Below are 16,940 nucleotides of genomic sequence, written 5' to 3'. Positions count from 1 at the left end.
GTTAGTCATACTGTCTCTTTAAGTGTGGGAACTCAGCATCCTAATGCCCTTTAGGATCTCCCAGAACCCAGCCTGCTGCTTTTTAAAATTCCAGGCTTTATGTCCCTCTGGTTGTAAGAATTCACAAAATTCAGCTCCTCATGCTTTCAATGTCAAATGTTGTGAGGAATCCTCTTCCTGTGTGGATACCCCAGTGTGCCCTTTTCCATGCCTGCAGCTCCCTCCCACCCATGGATGACTGTGATTTGTTTTGCTTCCCACTTTGTCTCTGCCCTTCCTACTGTCTTTGATGTGGCCTCTGATCTACCTTTAGTTGTGGAATCTGTCCTGCCAGACTTTGAGTCATTTTCTATGTTATTTACACTGATAGTTGTATCCACAGGAGGAGATGAGTTTAGGGTCCTCTTACTCGGCCATCCTCCCACAGTTCCTATATACACGTTTATTTTTATATATATTTAAAAATATTTCAATATCTATCTTTTATCTATCTACCTATCTAGCATTTTCTTTATCCCTTCATTCATTGATGTATACTTTAGTCTTTTCCATACCTTGGCTATTGTGAATAATGCTGCAATGACCATGACAGTGTAGATATCTCTTAGAGATAGTAATATCATTTTCTTTGAATATATACTCAGCAGTGGTATTGATGGATTTTATGGTAGTTCTGTTCTTAATTTCTTGAGGAACTTTCCCACATTTTTCATATTGGCTCTACCAGGTTATATTCCCACTGATAGGGTACAGGGGTTTCCTTTTCTGCACATCCACATCAGAATTTTTTGTTTATTGTCTTTTGGTAATAGACATGCTAGGAGGTATCAGGTAGTATCTCATTGTTGCTTTGACTTCCATCTCCCTGATGATTAAAGATGTTGGCGGTGAACTATTTGTATGTCTTCTGTGGAAAGATGTCTATTCAGATCCTTTGTCTATTTTTTAATTGGGTTACTTGGGTGTTTTTGCTGTTGAGTTGTATGAGTCCCTTGTGGTTTTATTTGGCTATTAACCCCAATCAGATACACTGTTTGTAAATATTTTCTTCTATAGTCAGCTTTTTCACCTTGTTGATCACTTCCTTTTTGTTTGGTGTAGTCCCCTATGTTTATTTTTGCTTTTGGTGTCAAATCCAAAAAATGATTGCCAGGACTCCTTACCAATGTCAAGGAGTTTTTCTCCTATTTTCTTCAGGTTTTATATTTAAGTCTTTAATCCATTTGAGTTGATTTTTGTGTATGGTATAAGCTAGGAGTCCAGTTTCATTCTTTTGCATAGGTATACCCAGATTCTTTCCCCATTGGATATTCTGAGAGACTTTGTAAAAAATTAATTGACCATATATGTAGAAGCTTATTCCTATTTTATTATTTCTTTTTTCTTCTTTCTGTAGAAAGAAAAATTAAAATTTTGGAAAAAAACATATTAGACAATTTATGCCCCCCTTCCCCCCTTGTCTCTACTCTCAGATTGAGTGTGACAAAAGTACCAATCACATTTGAGGAGGAAAAGCTTAATTTGTACATTCAACAAATATTGATAGAGTTCTTACATGTCTCAGGCAAGGGCCTAGGTACTGGATATGAAGTTGTTTGTAGGGAAGGTGGGAACATGAATGCTCTCAGTGTGTTCCTGAGTCATAGTCTCTAAGATCTAATGACTCCTGCAGCCATGACTGCCAGACCCTCTACTGGAAATCCACCTACCCTCCTTCTGACCTCTAGTTTCAGCTTTGCCTCTTAAATTATTTGCCTCCTGCTTGCCAATACCTCTTGCTTCTCATTTAACAAGCACTTACTGAACACCTACTGTGACTCAGGCACCTTTCAAGGTACTTCAAATGCATCAGTTGAAAAAAATAGAGGAAGATTCCATATATTCTACCAGTGATAGATTGCATTAGCCCCTCTAGGTCATTAAATACTCAAAAATTGTGAGTTTCCTCAAAATACCCAGGCCATTTCTAATTCCTTGTTTTTCCTCTAAAACTGCTTCTAGTCCCTTGTCTGTCTGATAAATACCTAATAATCCATCAATATTTGTTTAAATATCTTTTCCTCTATAAATTAATTCCTGACTCCTTTCCTGCAAACAAAGCTAATGTCTCTTTTTTTTTGGTATTCCTATAGTATAATCTCATTTTCCCATCTATTTCCACTTTAGACAGTGAGCTCCATGTAGAAAGAGATGGTGGTGGTGGTGGTTGTATATATCGATCTACGTACTATAGACACTTGTTCAGCTGTAACCAATGAAAGGGACAGACAAAATGTCTAATATTCCAGTTATCTCATTAAGCCAGTTTGTAATATAAACACTTTAAAAATATAGTGCTTCAAAACATTCTTGCTTATGTTTAACTTCATTTTAGAGTATTAATCACACTTAGATTCAGAGAGTACCTGAAAAATGGAACTGTTGGCTAAATCCAACATACTTCATTGGAAGTCTTTAAGAAACCTTAAAGGATTTGAATTTGTTGAACCTGAAACAAAAGGATACAGACAAAAATACAGAGGGAGGTGGTAGTGTTCAAATTTCTGCAGAAGGCATTCACTTAGTAACCACATGTCCCGTCCTTCCTGGACTCGACTACACAGTGTCCCTTTCTCATTCAGCATGTTTGGGACATCCTGTTATTCGCCTCTGCAGTCCCAGCACCTCGTACAGCGCTGGCATTCAATGAGTGTTTGATGAATAAATGATACATTAGTCAAACAACAGGTTTAATGGGTATTTATTAAAACAAGCAGCTATTTGAACAAAATGACTGAATTACTGCAATGCTTTATTATCTAGACACTAGCACCGACATCACAGACGGCTGTTGCAGACTCTACTCAATTATTTAAGCTAATCGCAGGTGCCAAAGAAAATGAGCTGCCATAGAGGAAATATGCTTACTGCATGAAATATGAAATGAAAGAATAGGTTTTACTTTATGTTTAAGGAAACCTTGACTGTGATGAGGAGACGTAATTTTTGTTGGACGAAATCTTCCAATATAAAAACAAAAACTTTAGTGTCCAATAAAATATTTTTAAAAACAGCTTGATTTTGCATCAGATTGCAAACAGACCACTGTAAAATACAGTTTCCGCTAGCCAAGTCCATGCATTCCAACAAATATTTTCTGAGCACCTATGTGTCAGCTCATGAAATGTGAAGATTAATAAAAGAGCTCCTTTCCTCCAAAGAGTTTTTAAAATAATTCAGTGTACCCTGGATAAGGTGTGGTTTAATGAGAAATAACTGAATGAGTAATTGATAGATCCAGTTTTTAATTTTTAAAGCATGTGCCACCGTGACCATGTCATTTAGGTCAGGAACCCAGGATACGTCTAACTGCTTATCTTATGCCGGATTCTGGGCGGGCTCTTAGTTCAGAATGTAGGTGATGCCTGGAACTTGGTAGATAATAAATATTTGCTTAATGTGTGAGTGAATGAAGTTAGAACATCAAATAGTTCTCAGTTATTGCCTTGTCCATATCCAGAATTTTGTGGAGGAAGGCTGATTAGGGAAAAATGCAAAAAGCATTATTCTGCTTGAATGAAGGTTAAAGAAGCAGAGTTTCTGTCCAAATTATGTTTTAGAAACACTAAGCTTTCCAGAAAGGTTGTCTATTTTGGGCAGAGGAAACAGAAGCCTAAATGGGAAAGGGACCCAGGGGTGTTTTTGGGGCTGCACAGATCTGGTGGTTTGGCTGGGTAATAGGGTAGAATACTTGAGGAAGAGGGTGGAGCCGAACCAGGAGACAGGTGGTGCCAGTTAAGGAAAATACAGTTCATTTTAATGTTAAGATGCCTGTGAATGGTACAGCCACTCTGGAAGGCAGTTTGACAGCTTATATAAAGTTAAAACTGCATACACAGTTTGATCCATTTTTAAGCAGAGAAATAAAGACTTGTATTCACATAAAACTTTATACATTTTTATAGCAGTTGTATTTATAACGGACCCAAACTGTAAGCAACCCAAATGTTCTTCAACATGTGAATGGATAAATGGCTGTGCATCACTCTGATGGGATACTATTCACCGATAAAAAATGAAATATCAATTGACGGCTGCTTGAAGGAATCCCGTGGTGAATGAAAGAAGCCAGTTTCAAAAAGTTATGTAATATATGATATCATGTATATATTATTGCCCCCCCCATATACTGTAGTGACAGAAAATACATCAGTTGGTTGCTAGGGGTCAAGTGTGGGGGAAAGAGGTAACTGCAAAGGGACAGCCTAGGGAGTTATTGGGAGTGACAAAACCATCCTCCGTCCTGAATGTTGTCATAGGGACCACACAAATCTATATATATGTTTCCCATGCAGAGAACCGGACTCACACAAGAACTTAATTTTGCCTACGTTAATTTAAAACTGAAAAAAAGGTGATTGCCAATGAGATGAAGCCCATAAAAGGGCTTTTTAAATTCAAAATTATACATATTATACTTTATATTATATACAGAATATGACATATTCTATTTGTGACATGATTCATTTAGACTACTCACATTTCCCCCTTTCTCTCTTTAAAGATGACAGAAATTTTATCCTGTACTTTAAATTTATAAGCTTGAGGGTTTTAAGAAACCTTTCGTAAAGAGTTTATGGAGGTACAAAAGTATTCTATTTTGGTGGGGAAATGTTAGACTTGGGATATTCAAATATTAAAAAATTCAAATATGAAAAAGCCCCTTTTATGTGCTTAAATGGAATGAAGATTCTTAGGAAAACAGCCTGGGAATGAGCCTGGAATTTCCCCTCAGAGATACTTTGGCACTTGGCTTGGGATGGGAAGATGGCCTTTTACTGTGAACCTTGACTCTCAAGTCCTCTAGATGGAGAGCGTGTGTGCTATGCCTTGGTATAACCTCATCTACTTTATGCAGGTTCTTAATTAAAAACTTGCAAAAAGGTAGAGTAGCAAGGAACATTAAAGCTCATCTTTTTCAAAGGAGGACAGCAGAGCCTAGAGACCATGGTTCTTGTCCAAGGTTATAGTAGACCAGGATTAAAACCCAGTTTATTCAGATAACTGGTGGAGTGCTCTGTTTCATGTTCTGCTGCTTGATGCTTAAGCTGTTTTGTTTGGAATTTTTTTGTTTTTTGTTTTAAAGATTTTATTTATTGGGGGTTGGAACATGAGTAGGGAAGGGGCATGGGGTAGGGTCAGAGGGAGAGGGAGAGGCAAAGGGAGAGGGAGAAGCTGGCATCCTGCTGAGCAGGGAGCCTAATGCCTGACTCAATCCCAGGACCCTGAAATCATGATCTGAGCCAAAGTCAAACCTTCAGTCCACTGAGCCACCCAGGTGCCCCTGTTTTGTTTAAAGTTTTTGAGAAACTGTTCCAAGACTCTGAGGGTAGTTCTTTTGCCTTCATAAAATAGTCTTAAAAACTGATAGGAAGTACACAATTCACAAACTCCATGCTTTCGTGGGCATTTGAGAGTTGCATAATGTCAAAGTTCTCTTGTGAGGGAGAATGGGACTTGAAAAGCAGCCTGACTGCGAGCTGATGATCACGATTTTTTCTGTAGAGAAAATGCTTTTGTTTCTTTTATAGGTCAGGCCTAGGCTCTGACTTGCTTTTCAACAAGTGGAGATGATCTGTGCTGAGTCATGCACACTACCTTGTGTAGTGCATTTTCCACACATGTTCACGGGCTTGTGTTCACTGAGGAACTGAACCCCATTTCAGTCTTTGAAGAAGTAGCTGATCCAAGTTGTCAGTCTGATCTTGGACATGGGGTAGCTTTGCACCTTGAAAATTCAGTTTCCCAGGAGGCTAGCAACTTGACTGGGATTGTGACTTTGCCACTAGATTTGAGTGGGTGATTGTCTTTGTTAGGTCTCCCTTTTCCTGTATGGAAAATAAAAGATTCGGATTAGATCAGGAAGTGCACATATCTGGCCTATGGGCTCCATTCTCACTCTTGGGACCATGTGGGCATCCCTAGATGACCAGAGACTAAACCCTCCTGTGATTCCCTGGATCTTTGTAATAGTGCTCTAGATAGTAATGGTAATTACTCACTGATACATCACTAACATATATTTAATGTCACAACATTTTTGTTGAGTGAATGATTAAACACATTAATTAATACCTGTTCTAGAGCTAAGGTGACTCTCAGACACGTCGCCTGACGGTGACACGTGGAGCTGCCGGAATCCTGCCTGTGCTAGCCTCACCTGGAGCCAGGACCGCCATCTTTCCCTCACTGATAATTTCTATCCATGCTTCCCTCTCCTTTTGCTTCTCAGAGAATCATACTGACCGGAACCAATTCACAGTTTTTCATGGCTCTTTAGATAAAGCCCTTGGATACGTATGTGAATAATACAAAATGTTATCAGCATGAAATGGCATTTTGTACAGGACGTGCCTCAAACAGGAACTAGCACATGGTTAAAAGCCCTATTATCATCATTATTATTACTTCAATTGTTATCTGTATTAATAATTTAGAAAAAAGGCTTTTGTTTATCTGTAAGGGATTATCATTAAATATGTATTCTTCTGCTTCCCTATCTTCTTGACAACAACCAAATCTACGGTAGCTTCCAGATCTAAATATTCATTCCCAGCTTTAGGAGGATGGCTGAACCCTGCCCAGTTTCACTAGGCCTAGGATTTTACTGTTTCTGGACTCTATTGACATGAAGTAGTAAGTGAAACCTTCTCATCTAGGATTTCTTTCAAATGGAGAGTGGTCATGTTTTCTCTTTTATAACTAACAAGAAAAGGAGAGCAAGAAAATATCCACTTTGCCCTACTAAAAAGTCCGTTGTTTCTAAGAAACCGGGTCACCTGCAGAGGCTTTTCTACATCCCCTTTTCAGCCTATAATAGATCCTCGTCTTCTTTCTTCTTAGCTTCATGTATACTGCATTCATGGTTACAGTACATTCATTAGTGTGAATATGTTTTCCTACATGAAGGTGTCATCTAGTTGAGAGTGGGGACTTCTGTCTCATCTTGTTGTCTCTCCTTGCCATTACCTGATACAGAGTAGATGCTTAATAAATACTTGTTAAATCAATGATTGCTAAAGTGAGGTGAGAGGAGGAAGTCCTCTGAATAAACCCTCCTGTGTCCCTGACTGAGAAATGCGTTGACTTTCTCCCCAGAAACAAGTGCTTTCACAAGTACCTCACTCTTCACAAATGCCTGCCTGGTCTAAGCCTTTGGGACCATAAGGGTTAATTTTATGTGTCAACTTGACTGCACCAGGGATGCCCAGATAGCTGGTTAAACATCATTATTGTGTGTGTCTGGGGGTGTTTCTGGAGTGATTAACATTTAAATTGGTGGACTGAGTAGAGTGGATGAGCTTCCCCAGTGTGGGTGGGCATCACCTAGTCCTCTGAGGGCTGGAATGGAAGAAAATGGTAGAGGAAGGTTTGCATTAATTTCACTGTTAAAGTTGGGACATTCATCTTCTTCAGTCCTCATGCTTCTGGTGCTCAGGCCTTTAGACCCTCAACTAGAAGCTGCACCATCGGCTCTCTCTGCTTCTCAGGCCTTTGGGCTATGTCACTGACTCTGCTGGGCTTGTGGATGGCTCATCAGGGGACTCATTAGTTTCCATAATCTCATGAGTCAGTGCCTTATAATAGATTTTGTACATACACATGCATACCTCTTACTAGTTCTGTCTCTCTGGAGAGCCCTAACTAAATACAGAGACACACCTTTAAAAGTAATTACTATTCATTTGATCTTATTTCTTCACAAATGTTATATTCTCTTCTTTTTTTCACTCAGAATATAATTAGGCTTTTAAATAGAGTTGAAAATTGACCTCTGTGGAAGGTGAGTGATGCTAAGCAAAGTAAACATATCCTCTGTCTCCCCATAGAACCATCAACAAATTTCACATTGTCAAGTATTGCTTTTGGTGTCTCTCTGTCTATCTATCTATCTATCTATCTATCTATCTATCTATCTATCTACCTATCTATCATCTATCTATCATTTCTTTAAGAAAAGAGACATTGTGCTGCTGTTATTCTCAAGGGAAAAGCAGGTCTGGCTTGAGAGCCCTGAACACACCATGATTACTTCTGCCACGCTCTGTGTTACCATTTATACATACTATCTTGAAGCCTGATTTTGGCCCCTCATGTTAGGTTTTACTCCCATTTTGCACGTAACAAACCTGAGGACCAGAAAGGACAAGAAATGTGCCCTGGGTTCTAGGTTTAGTCTTTGCTGCCTCCTAAAGATGCCTGTTCTTAGAAGTGGGAAAGGCAAGAGAATTTTTTTTAAGTTGAAGAATCACAAGCACCAAAGTATGAGGGTATGAAAGAGCATGGTGTGTCTAAGGAACCTGGAGTCGTAGAGGTCACCTGAATTGTATCAGGGAACAGAATAGCACCGTGTAGGTCTCAACACTATCTGTAAATCTGAGCAGCGAGTCAGGGATGGTGAACCGGTAGCTGTAACACCACACTGCTCTCTTTGGGAAGTATAAGGTCAAGTCTTCTTATTCCTAAGAAAATACCGCCTTTCCTTTCAACCTTCAGCTGTGTAATTGATGATAGAAATAATTATCAAAGGGTTTAGAACTGGCTAAGATTCATAGAAGTCTCTCTTAAAAAAAAAAAAAAAAAAAGAATTCCATGGTAATCCAGGTTATATACAAGCCTTGAGTGGATGTGATGCCAATTACTGCCACCTGCCCCATCTCGTCTCACTTATGACACCCCAGGGAGAGCTGCACTTAAGGTCCTGTCAAAAATGTCAGCTCTGCTTCTGGGGCCAGGTGCAATAACTTCCCTTGAAGACTGCCGGGGCTGCGTCCCATGTGAAAAGCAACATTAAATCTTCCCTCAGGCTAAACCGTGACTGCCAATCTAGCACTCTCTTTTCAGCGTACACAGGGAGACTGAACACTTCCTCCAGAAAGAATGTGCCAGATGTTGTACCAGATGCTCTAGATAGGTTGTCATTTAATGCCTGACACCTGAAAGCCTATTTATCCTCATTCCCAATTTACACATGAGAATATTGAGGCTCCGATATTTCGTGTTTTATGGGGATAAACAAGGATTTTAGCACATCATTCTCACCCCCACGTATATTCTCCACCACTCCCATTATAAATGGTAAGGATTTGCTTAGATTTCTTTTACATACTTTAATTGGGAGCCCTTGATAACTTTCTCCCCCCCACTATCTTTAAAATCTTTGTTTCCATCCTTAGCTCCTGCCAAAAATCTAACTTCAAGTCAGACTGACTTGACACGGACACCGCCATCTTGGTTTTTCACAGTGAAACTCATGGAAAAAAAAACAATGCTAAAGGCATGTCTCTTATGAGAGGCCCTGGTGACAAATATAAAAATGAGGAAGTTATTGGCCATATTTGCAAGTTTTAGACAAAAGAGCTGTTAAAAAGAATGGAAATGATTGTGACCAGTTTCTAAGGTGATAGAATTCTTCATCTTTCTGAGCTCCTTTACTTGTTGAGCACTTACTAGTTTCAAGTAACTTTTACAGGTATTATGCCATGAGATGTTCACAATAGCCTTACTAGAAAAATAGATGAGGAAATATAGCTGTCCATCTGAAAAATTCCTTGTTCAGTGTCTCAAAGCTGTATGTACTGGATCCAAAATTCAATTCCAAGTATTCTGGCTATACCCGGGACTGTTTTCACAGCTATCCAGTTGCTTCCCACAATGTGCCTAATACCTAATTATTAAATATTCATTCTTGTGTTTATTCATCCACATTTCCTGTCAATAATATTAGTTGTTTTTATAGGCCAGATGTATTGTGTGTGAGAAAAAAGGAAAAAAAAGCTTTATCAAAGAACTCACAATCTTAACCGAAAGACTGACAAGCAAGTAACAATTGTAATTCAGTAAAATAAACACAACCACCAACGATGGAGATCAATACAGAGAGCTACAAAGGAGAGATGGAGCTTTGTTTAAATGGTTCACAGAAGCTGCTTGATGTGGCTGTGACAGATAAGAATTTGCCAGGTGCCTAAACATGCGAAAACCTTGTCATGTGAATTTTACCTGAAAGTCTATTACATTCAATTAAAAGAACTGTAGTTTCAAAAACATACAATGGTACCCACATCTTAACAAGTCATACTTTTTGCTTTCCTACATCTCAGGATAGCATTTAATTGTAGTAGGCCCACCTTCAACCTAGATGCTTTTCCTATTGTTCAGAATAGTTTTTACACATTGGCCATATACACAGGTTTTAGTTAAAAGATTACTCTCTTTGCTAATAGGGTGTTTCTTTTCTGCTTGTTAGCATTAGGAAGCATGAGTATTCTTTGCACATTGCAGGAGAATTTGAATTTCACCCCAGGGAACTCGGTAGTTCACATACAATTTCTTGCATTAATCACAGCTATTGAAAGAGGAACCCTTCTGAAGGGCTTTGATTTATGTTTCGAAATAAAAGACTAAACACAATTATGAATAGAAACATAAACACATATGATGGTTGTTCAACACTTGCTGTGTGCATTAGCCATAGATCACTCATCAGCTTTGCCATAGTGATAATTTAGTATGCAGCCATAGAAAAGTGTTGGAGACTATGTGAAGATCAGGTATCATTTTTCCGATGCTTCAGATCACTGTTCAAAACAAATCCCAACTGGGGGCCAGATAACTTGAGTGGAACAGGCCCCAAGCACAGGGAAAGGAATACCCCATCTAATCATGTAGCTTCAAGACAGCTAGAGTGGATCATTGCCGTGCAGAAATGTGGGCTATTGTTGCCAATTTTTCTGATTTTCTACAAGAAATTGAAAAACAACATATTTCATAAAAATCTCTCAATATTTACATTTTGGTATATTCCTCATTCGTTGAAATTATGAAGAGCTCAGCAAAATGCATTAGAGGGCTGGTTATGGTGCAGCAGCCATTAGTTAAGACATTCGGCTCTTTTTTTTTTCTTTAAAGATTTTATTTATCCATTTGACAGACAGAGATCACAAGCAGGCAGAGAGGCAGGCAGAGAGAGGAGGGGAAGCAGGCTCCCTTCTGAGCAGAGCGCCCGATGCGGGCCTCATCCCAGGACCTTGGGATCATGACCTGAGCTGAAGGCAGGCGCTTCAACCCACGGAGCCACCCAGGCACCCCAAGACATTCGGCTCTTAATGGTGGTGCCAAATCACAGAGTTTAGGGGCACCTGGGTGGCTCAGATGGTTAAGCATCTGACTTCGGCTCAGGTCATGATCCCAGGGTTCTAGGATAGAGTCCTGCATTGGGCTTCTGGCTCAGTCGGGCGTCTGCTTCTCCCTCTCCCTCTGCCTCTCCCCCTGCTTATGCTCTCTCTCTTTTTCTCAAATGAATAAATACAATATTTTTTAAAACTATTGAAAAAATCACAGAGTTTATATAACTGCTCCATGTAAGTGTCAGCCTTAGGCCTCCCAGAAAGCAGGGCCACCACAGACCATTCTGATTGTATTTCTGATTGTTCATCCTAATGCTACATTTTTTTAGGTGGGGTCAAACTGAAGAGTTTCTAGGCATGGATTTATATAGAAACAACCCCACAGACAGCCATGGCAGTTGATGACTGGTGGGTGAGAGGGAGCTAGCATCTAGTCTCCTTGCTGCATCTGCTGGGCAGCCTCTCAAGCTAGATAACATGGAGAAGCTTTCAACACATTCTGAGGTTTTATCTATTTTTTTTAAATAAAAATAAAAGATGCATTTTCACTTAGGTGCTGATTTTAGGAGCCTTGGGAAATACCAAATGATTGTATTCAGAGTCCTCGAGAAGTATGAATAAACCAAAAATCCCACTTGTATTCATTTTTGGGTAAATGGAACAGAAAAACAACCAAATTGGCAGGATGGTATCTTGTTAAGCGGACTATCCACACATAGCTTATTTATCCAATAACAAATGATATCCTAACTCCTTATTCGGAACTCCTGCATTCTGTTTGCCTAAAAAAAAAAAAAAAAAGTAAAATCTAACAGTCACCTGTCCTGTGATCATTTTCACTTTTCTGTGTTCTCTTCTGGGTTAGTCTGTGTGTTCTAGGAGAAGAACTGTCAATGTTAAATTGCTCTAGGTCAGAGCTGTGTTTTCTGTCCTTAATCCCAGTGAACTCAAGGTGAGTGGATTTGCTATTTAATACCACAAGCTCTGGAGTCGGGCTGCCTATGGCTGAATCCCGTCTTCACTAGTTTGTAGCCAGGAGTTTTGGGCAATTCCCTTAATAGCTCTGGGTCTCCATTTCCTCAGCTGGAAGAAAAGATGTGGTGAAGATCTTATTTCACTTATTTCATGTGTAGATGACATAAGTAAAAATGATGAAAACAGTGTCTGGCACATAACAGACATTCAAGAAACATCACCTACCATGACTCTCTTCCTTTTGGCATAGATGCCCAGGTGAGAGCCAACTAATGGATTTTCTCATGTCCGACCAGTGGTGTCAAACACGCTCTGGTACAGAAGGAGGGAGGCAAGTAGACTAAGTGCCTGCAGGAAAAAGCTACCCTCAGATGGGGAATGAACAGTTCCCCATGAGGGAGTCCCTGATGATGTCCCCCAACACACACCATGGGCTCTGATCCCAGAATACCATCTCGTACTCCACACTTTCTCAAACTGATAAACTGCTAACTCCTTCTTCAGAGATCAGCTGGATGCCAATGACTATGTAGCTTTTGTGAGAACTCCAGGTAGTATGACAACCTGGGTAACACCCCTCCAAGACAGCAGGCAGCCTGCTTGGTTGGGTTACATTCTCGTCTCCCCTCTACTGTAAGTCTCCTCCAAAGAAGTGATCAGATTTGTTCATCTCTATAACCCCAGCACTTTGCAAAGTGCCTGGCACATCAGAGAGATTCCAAGCCTGATTGTTCAGAGAAAATAAAAAATGTTTCCTGACGGAAACACTAATGGAATTGATGAATGAATGTGCAAATGAAAACAGGAATGAATTATACAAATTGTTGGCACCAAGCTGCAATTATATTTTCTCCTTTGATTTCCCTAGTTTAGAACAATGGTTGGATTAATCTTTTAAAAGCTGTCAAATTCTGGGCCACTGGGTGGCTCAGTGAAGGGCTGGACTCTTGATTTCAACTGGGGTCATGATCTCAGGGTCATGGGATGGAGTCCCATGACAGGCTCTGTGCTCAGCAGGGAGTCTGCACCAGATTCTTTCCCCTGCTCCTTCTGCCCCTCCCCTCTTTGCTCTCTCTTTCATATAAATAAAAATCTTTAAGAATTGTCAAATTCTTTGCAAACTGAATATAAATGTGAAAACAGATTAGATGCTCACAATCAACTACAACACACCCCTTAGTTAATTGCATCTTGTGTTCCTCTTCGACACAATGCCCTGTATCAGCTGTGTCCCCTAGCTGCTATGTCCCACTGCTGTCCTTGTCATTTCTTCTGTCCTTCATGCCCTCTTTCCTCCTTTCCACTCTACCAAATGCTACTCATTCTCTGAAGCTCAATTTAATTCTCCCTTTTCCCAAAACTTGCCCTTCAGCTGATCTTCATTAAAATTGCACAATTGCCATTATTACCATAACACACTACTTACATCTCTATTGTCTCCCTGACAAGTTGTAAATTTTCTGAGGGAAACATATATTCTATTTTTCCTTACATATCTTATATTGACAATGGCTAAAAATTTCTAAAACATCACCGGGGGCAAATTTGAAGTGAAGGAGTTTTTTCTTTAAAAGGGACATCATAATAAGTATTAAATATAATTTATTTTACTAAAATATTTTAAAAATATATTTCCTAATTCCCATCACACACTGCAGTAACTTTTATATATATCAAATGTTTAAGCAAAAATAATGAAATTATAAAACACATAACAAGTACTAAAGGTAAACATATTTAAGACCTCATATTGGGCCCCAGGGGTACAGGTCTGAGAATCATCAGGCTTACACATTTTACAGCACTCACCATAGCACATACCCTCCCCAATGTCCATAACCCAGCCACACACACTATCCCTACCCCTCCAACTCCTCACAACCCCCAGTTTGTTTCCTAAGATTAAGAGTCTCCTATGGTTTGTCTCCTTCCTAATCCCATCTTATTTCATTTTTTCCCTACCTACCTCCTGCAACCCCCTGCCCTGCTTCTCAAATTCCTCATATCAGAGAGATAATATGATAATTATCTTTCTCTGATTGACACATTTTGCTTAGCGTAATACCCTCTAGCTCCATCCACATTGTTGCAATGGCTAGATTTCATTTTTTGATGGCTGCATAATATTCCATTTTGTGTGTGTGTGTGTGTGTGTGTGTGTGTGTGTGTGTGTGTGTATACATATATATATGTATATATATATTTATATATATGTATATATATATATCACATCTTCTTTATACTTTCATCTGTTGATGGGCATCTAGGTTCTTTCCATAGTTTGGCTATTGTGGACATTGCTGCTTTAAACATTTGGTGCACATGCCTCTTCAGATCACTACATTTGTATCTTTAAGGTAAATGCCCAGTAGTGCTATTGCCAGGTCATAGGGTAGCTCTATTTTCAGCATTTTGAGGAACCTCCATACCGTTTTCCAGAGTGGCTGCACCAGCTTGCATTACCAGAAACAGTGTAGGAGGGTTCCCCTTTCTCTGCATCCTTGCCAACACCCCACATTTCCTGACTTGTTAATTTTAGCCATTCTTACTGGTGTGAGGTGGTATTTCACTATGGTTTTGATTTGTATTTTCCTGAAGGCAAGTGATGTTGAGCACTTTTTCATATGTCTGTTGGCCATTTGGATGTCTTTGCAGAAATGTCTTCTTCCATTTTTTGATTGGATTATTTGTTCTTTGAGTGTTGAGTTTGATAAGTTCTTCATAGATTTTGAATACTAGCTCTTTATCTGATATGTCATTTGCAAATATTTTCTCCCATTCTGTCGGTTGTCTTTTGTTTTTGTTGACTGTTTCCTTTGCTCTGCAAAAGCTTCTGATCTTGATGAAGTCCCAAAAGTTCATTTTTGCCCTTGCTTCCCTTGCCTTTGGTGATGTTTCTAGGAAGAAATTGCTGCAGCTGAAGTTGAAGTGGTTGCTGCCTGTGTTCTCCCCAAGGATTTGGAGGGATTCCTGTCTCACATTGAGGTCTTTCATCCATTCTGAGTCTATTTTTGTGTATGGTGTAAGGAATAGGTCCAGTTTGATTCTTTTGCATCTGACTATCCAATTTTCCAAACACTATTTGTTGAAGAGACTTTTTTCCATTGGACATTCTTTCCTGCTTTGTTGGAGGTTAGTTGACCATAGAGTTGAGGGTCTATTTCTGGGCTCTCTATTCTGTTCCATTGATCTATGTGTCTGTTTTTGTGCCAGTACCATACTGTCTTGATGATGACAGCTTTGTAATAGAGCTTGAAGTCTGGAATTGTGATGCTGACCACTTTTGTTTTCTTTTTCAACAGTCCTCGGGCTATTTGGGGTCTTTTCTGGTTCCATATAAATTTTAGGCTTATTTGCTCCATGTCTTTGAAGGAAGTTAATGGTAGTTTGATATGGATTGCATTAAATGTATAGATTGATTTAGGTAGCATAGACATTTTCACAATATTTTCCATTTCTTTGTGTCTTCCTCAACTTCTTTCATGAGTACTCTAGTTTTCTGAGTACAGATTTTTTACCACTTTGGTTAGGTTTTCCTAAGTATCTTATCATTTTGGGTGCAATTGTAAATGGGATTGGCTCCTTAATTTCTCTTTCTTCTGTCTTGCTGTTGGTGTATAGAAACACAACTGATTTCTGTGCGTAGATTTTATATCTTGACACTTTACTGAATTCCTGTATGAGTTCTAGCAATTTTGGAGTGGAGTCTTGGGTTTTCCACATAAAGTATCATATCATCTGCAAAGAGTGAGAGTTTGACTTCTTCTTTGCCAAATCAGATGACTTTTATTTCTTTTTGTTCTCTGATTGCTGAAGCTAGGACTTCTAGTACTATGTTGAATAGCAGTGGTGATAGTGGACATCCCTGCTGTTTTCTTGACCTTAGGGGAAAAGCTCTCAGTTTTTCTCCATTAAGAATGATATTTGCTGTGGGTTTTTCATAGAAGGCTTTGATGATATTGAGGTATTTGACTTCTATCCCTACACTGTGAAGAGTTTTGATCAAGAAAGGATACTGTACTTTGTCAAATGCTTTTTCAGTTTCTATTGAAAATATCATGTGGTTCTTGTTCTTTCTTTTATCAATGTATTTTATCACATTGATTGATTTTTGGATGTTGAACCAATCTTGCAGCCCAGGAATACATCCCAATTGGTCATGGTGAATAATTCTTTAATGTACTGTTGGATCCTATTGTCTAGTATTTTGGTGAGAATTTTTGCATCCATGTTCATGAGGGATATTGGTCTGTAATTCTCATTTTTGATGGGGTCTTTGTCTGGTTTTGGGATCAAGGTAATGCTGGCCTCATAAAATGAGTTTGTCATTTTCCTTCCATTTTTATTTTTTGCAACAGTTGCAGGAGAATAGATATTAATTCTTCTTTAAACATTTGATAGAATTCCCCTGGGAAGCCACCTGGCCATGGGCTTTTGTTTGTTGGGAGATTTTTGATGCCTGCTTCAATCTCCTTATGGGTTATGGGTCTGTTCAGGTTTTCTATTTCTTCTTGGTTCAGTTGTGGTAGTTTATATGTCTCTAGAAATGCATCCATTGCTTCCAGATTGTCAGATTTCCTGGTGTGTATTTGCTTGTAATATGTTCTTATAATTGTTTATATTTCTTTGGTGTTGGTTGTGGTCTCTCCTCTTTCATTCATGATTTTATTAATTTGGGTCCTTTCTCTTTTCTTTTTGATAAGTCTGGGCAGGAGTTTATCAATCTTATTAATTCTTTCAAGGAACCAGCTCCTAGTTTTGTTGAGGTGTTCAACTGTTCTGTTGGTTTCTATTTCA

The sequence above is a fragment of the Mustela erminea genome, chromosome 16, assembly GCF_009829155.1.
Source record: "Mustela erminea isolate mMusErm1 chromosome 16, mMusErm1.Pri, whole genome shotgun sequence".
Classification (NCBI taxonomy): domain Eukaryota; kingdom Metazoa; phylum Chordata; class Mammalia; order Carnivora; family Mustelidae; genus Mustela; species Mustela erminea.
This window is presented reverse-complemented; position numbering follows the sequence as displayed.